The following is a 13,127-nucleotide window of genomic DNA, read 5'->3' as shown; positions in this document are numbered from 1 at the left end:
CCCCCCAATCTTTACAGCACACAGGACTGCTATTTTGGGGGCTTTAAAAAAATACGACTCTAAAGGCGAGTAAAAATCAATAAAGCCTCACGAAAAGCCCCGGCGAGATTTGTTTGCCTAAACAGTTTGTGATCCCACGGAGTCGCAATATATTTATTTTAAAGGTCGTCGAGCTATTAAGCACATCGGAAAACCATTGGACCCTTGGACCGACTTTGCTCACTGCCTGTGACACGAGCCACTCATATTGTCCCACAGCCTTCTGTAAAATTAGCCTCCAGAAGCCATGAAAAGAGATTTTATGACTTATTCCCAGTGCAAGTAATCACTTTATTACAGGCGCTCAGATGGGTTTGGGTGATTATTATGGATCCTGGGGGTATAATGAAATTTGATTCTACCGCAGTGCAACAATATAACAACAGAAATGAGAAGGGAGACTTGAGAATCGATATGGTGCAAACCTCCGCTCATGTTGCCTTGCCTACCGCGTGTTCTCTTTTAGAATGTAAACAGGCCTGTGAGATATGCTGCGATCGATGAGGAATCAAAGGGAATTATTAGGGAACATATCTTCACTAAGTAAGACTAAATGGAACGAGGGGAGTCTTGTGGGGTGTTTGGTGGGGGGGGGGGGTTTGATCAATGTCACTTTTTTTGTTTTGTTATTGTTTTGATTTCGTCTTGCTTCCTGGCAAAGCTGAGGTCAGATGAAGGCGCCGTCTCACATCAGTTACGGATGCCGTTCAAATTATGTCGCTCTATGCATTTTTTTTTTTACTATACGTAAGGTTTTTCACGGGAAAACCCTAAAGCACTTCTGTAGAACGTCTGTATCCAATACATGCATTTAGAAAATGATAATATGATACAACTTGAAAGCCAAGTGACGCCCCCTGGCCTGGAGGCTGAGAGGTGGGCTTGTTGAGAACATAGGCTCCTCTTACTCTCCATCTGTACAACTCTGCTGTTTGATCTGATTTCCTTTTATCTAGGGATGTCCGATATTATCGGCCGATATTGGCATTCAAATGTAATATCGGAAAATATCGGTATCGGTTTAAAAATAATTTTTTTTTGATTTTTTTTTTTACACTTATTTAACCTTTATTTACCCAGGCAAGCAAGTACACATTCTTATTTTATGTATTGTCAAAATTATGCATAATGTTGTGTTAATTCCATGACAAGAGATATGTAATGTTAATAATTACCTGAAATTATTCCGTTTTTTTTTCGGGGAAACCCTGCATATATCGGTATCGGTTGATATCGGTATCGGAAATTAAGAGTTGGACAATATCGGTATATCGGTATCGGTAAAAAAGCCAATATCGAACATCCCTACTTTTATCCTTTTATCTTTTGCCCGGATGTACTTTTCTACCTTCTCCCTTATCGTACCTCATCCTCCTCTTTTACACATTATTTCCACTCCTTAACATCCTCGTATTCTTCTCTTCTATCGCACTATCCTCCTAACACCACCCTCCTCCTCCTAACACCACCCTCCCCCTAACTCCACCATCCTCCTAACTCCACCATCCCCCTACCTCCACCATCCTAACTCCACCATCCCCCTACCTCCATCCCCCTAACTCCACCATCCCCCTACCTCCATCATCCTAACTCCACCATCCCCCTACCTCCATCCCCCTAACTCCACCATCCCCCTACCTCCATCATCCTAACTCCACCATCCCCCTACCTCCATCCTCCTAACATCACCCTCCTCCTAACACCACCCTGCCCATAGCTCCACCATCCCCTTAGCTCCCTCCTCCCAACACCACCCTCATCCTAACACCACCCTCATCCTAACACCGCCCTCATCCTAACACCACCCTCATCATAACACCACCCTCATCCTAACACCACCCTCATCCTAACACCACCATCATCCTAACACCGCCCTCATCCTAACACCACCATCATCCTAACACCACCATCATCCTAACACCGCCCTCATCCTAACACCACCCTCATCCTAACACCACCCTCATCCTAACACCACCCTCATCCTAACACCACCCTCATCCTAACACCACCCTCATCCTAACACCGCCCTCATCCTAACACCACCCTCATCCTAACACCACCATCATCCTAACACCGCCCTCATCCTAACACCACCATCATCCTAACACCACCATCATCCTAACACCGCCCTCATCCTAACACCACCCTCATCCTAACACCACCCTCATCCTAACACCACCATCATCCTAACACCACCATCATCCTAACACCACCCTCATCCTAACACCACCCTCATCCTAACACCACCCTCGTCCTAACTCCACCATCATCCTAACACCGCCCTCATCCTAACACCACCATCATCCTAACACCACCCTCATCCTAACACCACCCTCATCCTAACACCACCATCATCCTAACGCCACCCTCATCCTAACACCACCCTCATCCTAACACCGCCCTCATCCTAACACCACCCTCATCCTAACACCGCCATCATCCTAACACCGCCCTCATCCTAACACCACCCTCATCCTAACACCACCATCATCCTAACACCACCCTCATCCTAACACCACCCTCATCCTAACACCGCCCTCATCCTAACACCGCCCTCATCATAACACCACCCTCATCCTAACACCGCCCTCATCCTAACACCGCCCTCATCATAACACCACCCTCATCCTAACACCACCCTCATCCTAACACCACCATCATCCTAACACCACCCTCATCATAACACCACCCTCATCCTAACACCACCCTCATCCTAACACCGCCCTCATCATAACACCACCCTCATCCTAACACCACCCTCATCCTAACACCACCCTCATCCTAACACCACCCTCATCCTAACACCACCCTCATCCTAACACCACCCTCATCCTAACACCACCCTCATCATAACACCACCCTCATCCTAACACCACCCTCATCCTAACACCGCCCTCATCCTAACACCACCCTCATCCTAACACCACCCTCATCCTAACACCACCCTCATCCTAACACCGCCCTCATCCTAACACCACCCTCATCCTAACACCACCCTCATCCTAACACCACCCTCATCCTAACACCACCCTCATCCTAACAACACCCTCATCCTAACACCACCCTCATCCTAACACCACCCTCATCCTAACACCGCCATCATCCTAACTCCACCATCCTCATCCTAACTCCACCATCCTCATCCTAACTCCACCATCCTCCTCCTAACTCCACCATCCTCCTCCTAACTCCACCATCCTCCTCATAACACCACCCTCCTCATACCTGAGTAATATCCTGCCCAGAGGAATGTAATTGATTTCAATCAGGCCGTGCGGCAGACATTAATGAATGTGTGCCAGTCACCGGCACAGCTTGTTCACGCTACTCCTGGTTCCAATCTCCTGACCCGAGAGAGAGAGAGAGAGAGAGAGAGAGAGAGAGAGAGAGAGAGAGAGAGAGAGAGAGAGAGAGAGAGAGAGAGAGAGAGAGAGAGAGCAAAAGCAAAAGCGAAAGCGAGAGAGAGATAAGTGTAATAATGTTCTGTTGGATTCGACATTCCAGATTCTGTATGAGGGTGGAACCAATTATTCAGGATCAAACCTACAGTCTAGGCTAATAAAAGTACAGCAGGGTTTTTCAATAACAATGAGCCCTATGGCCAAGGCCTCAGAAGCCATGCAGATCAGTAACTGAGTCAGTCACTGGCCCGCTTTGATACAAGATTCCTTTATTGCCACACAACCAGGTTGGTGGTATTTGTGATCGTTACAGAGTGTATTAATCTCTACAGTAAATAAAACTGGAACATAGATACATTTACCATTTACCATACATTTACTCGTGATTGGCGCTGAACGGTCGGCGAGTTAACCCGACTATACTTGTGACTGGCGTTGAATGAGTTAATAATAATTCATTCGATTTTATTTGCATGTTCTCCCCATGCTCGCAAGGGTTTCCCCTCCCAATAACATAAACCCAATGGAAAAACATGCACAACAGATCTCTGTTGTGTCCCTGACAAAGACGGACTTGCACTTGGGTTGGACCCCAGGCACTTCCCCATGCCGCAGCCCATGTCTACTCCCGGCTGCCCTTGAGGGGAAGGACGATGGGATGGGTCAAGCGCAGAGAGGCATTTCATCGGCAACCCAATGCATGTGTGTGTGTGTTCCTGTGTGTCGCCCATCTCGCATGTGTGTGTCCATCTGCATGACAAATAAAGACTTATTGATGTAGTGACTTAAGTCTGGGCATCAGTGTGACCCTGTAACTATCCGTTTTGACCCATACTGTTATGGCTATGAGCTTGAAAACGTAACCAATATTTCTTCGGCTCAATCCCCAGGGATAGCTTTGGGAGGCAAGCTTCCTTTTTTTATAATTCAGCATGCCTCCCACAAGAAGAAAAAATGACATTGGAGCTTCTTAACCTTGATAAAGAGGTGGAGGTAGCCGAGGATAACTGCAAAGCTAGAACGCTGATGATAATCTGCACAAACTTTCTCAGTTTGAATATAAATACAACACTTTATTGTTCCAGAGAGTTGGATTTTAGTTGTTTAAAGGCTCCACGTTGCCTTTTCAAAGGAGGTAATAAGGTATCGTTTATTTGCACTAGCACTATTGCACTTGGGACATTGATATTATATTATTGATATTATTATTTTGTATATGCTATATTCAGTATGTTTGTATGCCAGTGGTGATGCTCTAAACTAAATTTCGTTGTACCAACAATGACAATAAAGATTCTATTCTATTCTATTCTATTCTATTATAATAATCAATTATATCAGGCAGCAAGAGACACACAGCAATATCCCTGCAGCACTGGACCAACAAGTACTATTGACATAAACAATACTTTTAAAGAGTTCTATGATCATCTATGTGAATCAGAGGCAGGAAAGGCAGAGATTGAGACATGTCTCTGTGACCTAGACCAGTGATTCCCAACATGGGGTCCGCGGACCCCCTGGGGGTCCGCCAGGGGGCGCAGGGGGTCCGCCAGACCGCAGATGATTTGAGGTCTTTTTTTTTCTTTTTTTCAGAGAATATGAAATATTTTATTAGCATGAATAGTCTCTCCACTACAATAAAGATAAATAAATAAACATCTAGACATGATTTTTGAACATTAACAGTAGGCTACCGGGTAGCCGCTAAAACGCGAATCAGTTGACTGTATCACTTTCCGTAGCTATCCTAGCACGCTAGTTAGCTTTCTTGGCTCGTCTGCAGTCAGCCGCCAGAGGCGAAAATGTGTGACAAGCGAAAAGGAGATGACGGCAGCTCATCTGCAAAAAAAGTTAGGACCTACAGCAATCGCGAAAATTACATCACCATGGGCTTCACTGAGGGACCAGACAAACGACCTGAGTGTGTGATTTGTGGAGAAAAGTTGGCAAACTGGAGCCTGAAGCCCAGCAAGCTGAAGAGACATCAGGCGTCTAAGCACCCAGAAACCGTTGGGAAGGATCCAGACTTTTTTCTGAGGAAAGAACAGTCTCTCAAGGCGAACAAGCCTGTTGATGTTAGAGTAGCGTGGAGCAGGGGTGGCAGTGATTTACAGAAGGCTACCGAAGCCTCCTTTGAGTGTTCGCTTTTAATTGCAAAAGCAAAGAAACCGCACAATATTGGCGAGCAGCTCATCAAACCAGCCTGCATCAAAATGGTTGAGAAACTGTGCGGCCCACAGGTGGCGGATAAACTAAAATCAGTACCACTCTCGAACAATGTAGTGAAAGACCGAATTGATAAGATGTGAAGTGATTGCGAGCAGCAGCTGTCAGAAAAGCTTAGAAAGGGTCCATTTGCCATACAACTTGATGAAACTACAACTGTCGCAGACGAGGCTGTGCTCATCGTTTATGTGCAGTATATCGAAAATGAGGATCTGAAGCAGGACATTCTCATGTCAGTCAACCTTAGTCGAGGTGAGGATATTTTTACTGCAGTGGATTCTTACTTCATTCAACATAAATGCAAACCCTTCACCATTAGGGCCTGATTTGAGAGGATGAATACAGGATTTGAATATTGGCCAAACATTTTGAAATACATATGGTGCAAGATGAGATTTGTTGATTGAAGGCAAAAGTCAAAGAAGCATAGTGGGTCTAATTATGATGCATATGCCTGTGTATAAGCAGTTTGTTATTAAAATGACAAAAGAAAGTATTAAAATGACAAAAAAAAGTATTTTATGGTATTTTATTAGGAGGGGGGTCCAGGAATTTCATCAGAGATGTTTGGGGGTCCCTGGGGGAAAAAAGGTTGGGAACCCCTGACCTAGACCGCCAGACTCTTCTCTTCAGTCGACTGTACTTGATGGTCCAATAACAACTTTGGAGAATTTAAATTAAAAAAAAAATTTTACAAGTACTTTGCTCTTGAACTTGCTCCAGTGATGCTTGTACAGTATGTACTTACATTCTCTTGAAGAGACCTGTTTTTCTGACTAATTATTTTCTTTATTTCTTTATTTCAGATGCCCATTAGTCACTGCCTCAGCTGGTCTGGATACAAACATATAAAAATTAAACAAGAATAATCAATAAAACAACATAAAAACTAAACAAATATCAATAAAACACCAATAAAATATACAAACAATTATAGAACATTAAACCAATCAAAATCAGACATACAAACAAATATGTATGCCAAATGTTCTAATATAGAACAATAACAAATATACAAACATATAGAACAAATCAAATATCAATAAAACAACAAATATCAATAAAACAACAGAGACATCTCAGAGAAAACTAAAACGTGCTCAAAAACAGCACGACATTCCATACACTAATACTCTAATACTCCTCATAACCACTAGACATTCCAAATCAACACATAACCCAACACAAGAACCCATTCATTAGACACAGATTAGACACAACCAAAATCAATCTCTTTCTACATTACAGCCACTCTTAGTCTCCTCTTGAATCCCACCTTATTGGTATTATGATAGCCGTATATTCTAAAAAAGAAAAAACCCTTGCCAATAGATTAAACAAGGTTGTGCCCTTAATGGTCCATCCCACTCCACTGATAATATGACATCTGATGGATATAATGTGGTCTGTTAGGCAGGACTCCCTGCCGTTAGATGCTGAGAATGTGACAGGGTCGAGTGGGAGTACTTATTTTTAGTCCTTGAGCACTTGGGGTTTGGAGAGGTCTGCCTTCATTTGTTAGGATTAATCTATAGGGAGCCTACTGCAACTGTGGTAACTAATGGACTCACTTCCCCCATACGTCAAGCCGTGTAGAGGTACCCGCCAGGGGGACCCAGCCTCCACCGGCCATTTTTGCTCTCGCTCCAGAACCGCTAGCAGCCGCCATCCACCTGGATCCTAACTTCCCTGGTATAACATCACATAAACTGATGCTTTATGGAGATGATATTTTGACCTTCGTTGCCAGTCCGATGGAGAGTTCCATTCTTGCGTTGTTATCCACATGCTTGCCCTGACAGCATTATCGTCGCTGGCGGAAGAAAACCTTGTAACTCCAAAAACCCAACTTTTCTAAAATGAACACAGATTTGAGGGCGAATAGAGTTACGAGGTTTAGACAGATGATCGGTTTAATGCTTTCCCATTGTTTAAACTTTGTAAAACCACACACACATGGAGGATGATCTACCGGGTTGATTTATAATTTTTTTTTAAATAAAATGGAGTTACAAGGTTTTCTTCCACCAATGACAATATCGTCCCCGAAACCTTATTCCAACCAGGGAACTTTAGATGGTCGAATCAGGGCATTGGGTATCTCTGGGTCGCGTCCATACCAAAGGTAGCCGCATTTATGGCAGACTTTTCTGGTCATGTGACATGTGCGCCCAATAGCGTGACGCGCTGTGTCTTTGCCCATTTCCATGTCAAACAGCCTGCAAACTACCTGGCGTTCTATCGCCATGCTCTAAGACAAACCTTAACCAACTTCGAAAGAGTGCCTAAGCTTAACCGTCGAAAGAACTTGCCGTCACGCTCTAAGACAAACTCTAACCTTAACCAACTTCGAAGAGTGCCTAAGCTTAACCAGTGTCGTCGGCCAATCAGAGAGCGTCTGCCAGAAATGCGGCTACCTTTGGTAATCACGCCTCTGGGTCCTGTCCCCACCCAAGCTGTCAGAGAACATAAAGGTGAATATTGAACCATTGAGACATTTAAACTAGACATAGAAAGAGTGGCACCCCTTCATCTCTCTCCGTGGGCACAGGCTATGTATTAAAGATGAGTTCAGCTACACTGCCGGTGGCGGTCCCAGTGAATCTCCACAGATTTAGTCAGCTGTGTGGCCTTTTTCTTTGGAATGGTAAACGAGCCAGTGTAGGGCATGCCTTAAGAAACGTCAGAATAGGGTGGATCAGGGAGGCTTAGGGAGACCAAGCCTGCTTTTTGTATCATTATGCCTTTTGCCTATGGCACTTGGCACAGTGTAGAAGCACACTCCTGCTCAGCCTCGTCCCATACTGTCATTTCTTAAGAGAGCTTGGAAAAAGAACACTGGTATGGTACAATGCCTACGTATTAGGGGTGTAACGATGCATCGATTCATCGAAATGCATCGATTATAATGTGACAATTCAACTGCATCGATTTGAAAATGTTCGAATCGATTATAATCTAAATTAATCTAAATAAAAAATATTAAATAATTTTTTTTTTTTATGTTTTTCTTTTTTTGTGTATTGTTTTTCTTGACCTATAGTCCATTCATGCTGAGTGAATCAGTTCCCCCAGCCACATTTGTGTATTCAATTTTTTTTGGGGAATTAATTAATTGATAGAAAATGAATCTAATCGAATCTAATTGAATTGTGGTCAAATGAAGAGATTTCATGATGCATTGAATCGTTGTCTGACGAATCGTAATCTAATTTAATCGTTGTGAGGTTGCATCGTTACACCCCTACTACGTATTGGTAAATCCTCCTTCTGTTGGAAATAGTGTGTGCAGAAGGGTATTGCAGTGCTCAGCGACCTTTACATAGAGCAGGACGGCAAATCCTTCAGCAACCTATGGGCCGAATTTAAGTTACACAAACAACAATACCAGCAGTATGTACCAACTTTTAAAACTCGCTCGGCCTCAACAAGCAGAGACCCCCACTTGTATCATCTCCAGCTACGGTAGGAGTCATGAAGCATCACTTTATTATGATTTAGTAAGTATTACAGTATTACAGAAATACTGCAGTTTTTCCCCTGACAACTATATGGGAAAGAGATTTTGAAATTACTTTTAGAGAAAAGGAATGGGTCAATATCCTACACAATTCAAAGTGCATGTCACATGGAAATCCTATTTAAGATCATTAACAGAATGTATTGGGCACCCTCTAGATTGTATAGGGTTGAGCTTAACAGTGACCCGGGGACCGGGGTGCTGGAAGTGCCCTGACTCATGTCTGGTATCATCCCAAAGTTCCTCATTGTATCCAGATATCTTTTTTGGGGGGGGTCAGGAAGTCCTCTTTTGCATTTGTTTATTTCTGTTGGGGGACCAGTCCAGACAAATATTTATTTTTTTAAGATGTATTTTTTAGGGCATTTCTGCTTTTATTATAGACAGGGCAGTCAGAGAGAGGAGTGAAGAGATTGGGTGAAGAGATGGGGGAGGACATGCAACACATGTCCTGGGCCGGATTCAAACCCAGGATGTTGCGATCGCACAGTATGCGTCTTAACGTGGTGCGCCACCGGAGCGCCCGGTCCAGACAAATATTGTATGGGGGAGGAGACTGCTAGTCCAACAATGGAAGCAACGTTTTACCTAGAAACTGCGATCGTGTTTGTCGAGCATGCTTTACGTCCGGTAAGACACAAGTCAAGTCAAGTCAAGTCAAGTCAAGTAATTTATTTATAGAGCACATTTAAAAGCTCGAGAGCCAACCAAAGTGCTGTACAGTACAGTCAAAGCATAAAATCAATGTCCTATAAAATACACAAATACAAAAAGGCACAACAGGACAGGACAGTACATTCAAAAAATAGGACAAGCGGATAGGGGAGCACAAAGTACAGTATAGCACACCAGGGACAGAGGCGCACAAGAAGAGATACAAGAGGGAGGGGGCAGGATAAAATTGCATGGGAGTGTGTGGGTTAGGGTGTGGGAGAATCAGGATTAATCGAAGGCTAGGGAATAAAAGTAACTGTGATCGTTACAAAAACATGTTTCAGGTTCGGTAAAATAGACATAGAATATACCATACCTTAGCGGCTAAGGCTTAGCCAGAAGGTACTCCAAAAAGAATAATCCCCAGTTATCCCATCGCGATTACCCATGTATATGTCTATACGCGTGTATACAGGAAATAGGCTTCAGGCGATACAATCTCGAGCGATCGCTCTGTTGCTCTGTCTCCAAGGAGGAGGAGCCCTTGCAAAAAAAAAAAAAAACACCAAGCTATCCCAGTGAAAAAGGTAGGCGATACTACCACCTGGTGATATTCGATCGTCATTGCAATTCCAACGTAGGCAGATGAGCCAGGGAGACCTAGGGAGCTCTGGATGACCGTATAGAACAGGGATCAAAGGAAAAATATCAAAGGATCTAAAAACGAGATATTATGTTTTTGGCGCCCAATGAGTTAAACACAAACCGATGGCTTAGCTCCCTTCCATGCACACACACACACACACACACACACACACACACACACACACACACACACACACACACACACACACACAATATGTATATATTGTCCTTTTCTCCTTGTTTTGTGTTTGTTTATATCCCTATGTCTTTCTAAAACTCAATAAAATGTCAATCTAAGAGGTCAATACAATTATAACAGAACGGGTTGCTTCATGCCGTAAAATGTCAGTCACTAAAATCATCAGCAAAATAATCACCAGCAAGCCACTTCGAAACCGAGAGTCATGGCCTTATTTGAAAACAGTAAACACATCCACGTATTGATCCTTTTTCTCCTTTTGAAATACAGGGCATGGAATACTTAATCAACTATATTTTATGTTATGGCAATAGAAATCACAGCAATATGTTACACTAATATGTTCATGTTCAGAACCAACTAAAAGTAGGTTTGCCAATCAGATACAGTAGCTATATGACTATATTACGCATATGAGTGCATGCTTACCAACTGTTTTGCCTGTTTTATTGCAACACTACTATCACCGACATCTAAGACCCCCCCCCCCCCCCCCCCCCCCCCCCCCCCCGCTGAACGGCCCTTCTAAGGTTTCTCTCCTCCACATTGCCTGTGGTGCATTTTTTCCTATTGCTAGGTTTTAGTGAGTTTTTCCTTACCTTCGTGTGGGGTATGTCTGGGAGTGTTGCATTTATTTTATTTATTAATATTTTTTTGGACTTTATGGTGTTTTTGTGTTGTTCTTGATCTATTGTGATGTTTCTTCTTGACTTGTTTAAAGAAGACGTGTCCGGCCTATGGGGACATTAACGTGTGTTGTCGGGCCTCACAAATACATTTGATTTGATTTGATATAGCAAACCTCATTGCTTGCTGTTCAACTAATGTGAATCATTGTAAAATACCTTCATATTGCATGATGATGATGATGATTGTAACTGAGGGGTACAATTCCCTGACTGTATTAATCAAGTATTAGTATCATTAAACTACTACCGTCTTATGTACATTACTGGCCAATACCGTACACAGGTATATGATGATAACTTCTCCACAATAACACGGTTTCCACACAAATACTCGTTTAGAATATTTATTACATCAAAAGGTATTATTACATTTATCATTTGAATGCACTTGTAAGGCAAAGAATGTGCGTAGGCAAGTCAATACTGAATATTAGGAATTCTCTATTGTACTCTGGGAAGGGGTGTACTACCGGTTGTAAGCCAGCAGGGGGAGGCAATGCTCTATGAAAGTCAAGGGTCCACGGAGGCGATATCACCCCTGTGTCAGCGGGGAAAGCAGCAGCTGTAATCCTAGGGTGCGCGCCGCAGATGAAGCCGTGGAGTCTCTGCTCCGACAGAGACGGGCTCGAGTGATGTCTTCACGGGCATGTGTAGATCTCAGAGCAGTGGGGTAGACGGTTCTCTGCTCCAGCAGCCACAGTCAAAAGCAATAATCCTGCCGGAAGGTTGCTCTGCTGGCGCCGATGTAGATATCCTCCGTGGTGCGCGGTGGTCCACGGTTGAACGTGACGTTACTATCCTATTAGCACGCGGCAATAAGTGCTCTATGTAGACGCACAATTACTCACTCCACGTGGTCTTTGACTCGTAATGAAGGCTTTTACTAGTAAGTAGCGAACGATACGTTAAACAAACGTAGTAGGATAAACACGACTCTATTTGAGGCAATACGAGCCCTGCTGTACCGCACGTTGCGTAGTGGGTAAGGCTTTACTTGGTAACTGAACCAGACTGAACTGAAGGCGAACTGAAGAGAGAGTTCTGTATTCGCTGGTCATATTGGACAAATAGTGCCGCTCTGCTTTCGGTAGCCGTATTCATGGGCAGAAGCGGGCATGTTAAGACAAGTCATGTCGGTAGCTTTCAAGTCAGCTCTAGGGGGTAAGTCACTGGCGCCTAGGGGATCGCTTCCAATAGGAGAACGAATATTATGGTCTGTCCTGTACCAGGTAAAGGGATATTCCGTGTATATGTACAAAGAATATACAAGGGATATCAAACGATATACAAATATTATACATGGGATCTCAGGCAATAAATATATATATTCGGTTTAATCTGACCCTTTGTAACAGCCGCCCCCTAATTAGTCCCACCTAATTAGCTAAGCAGAGACAGATTAACCGCACTGTCCACTACTCAATGTCCGTTGTGAGGGTAGGCAGGTCACAAAGTCAGGGGTCATGGTCGTCATTAAGCGAGTCGGGGAGCCTTGGCGACTCTATCAGCCTCGCCACGGGTCGGTTTTAGGTCCGCCTTTGGCCGAGCACTTCTGCCACTCTGACCTTTCCGTCGGCACCAGTGGTCACTTTGCTTACGCGGCCGGCCGGCCACGCAGCTCGGGGTAGTGACTGGGCTATGGTCATGACGACTGGACGGGATGAAGGGGGGCTTAGGAGGAAGCGGGCCTGAGACTGCTTTGATCTGTGCTTGGCTGGGCCTCCTCCTCCTCCTTCTGTTTCTCTTGTTTG

The sequence above is a fragment of the Notolepis coatsorum genome (genome assembly GCF_963971535.1).
Source record: "Notolepis coatsorum genome assembly, chromosome: 7".
Taxonomy (NCBI): Eukaryota; Metazoa; Chordata; class Actinopteri; order Aulopiformes; family Paralepididae; genus Notolepis; species Notolepis coatsorum.
Note: the sequence above shows the minus strand (reverse complement) of the source record.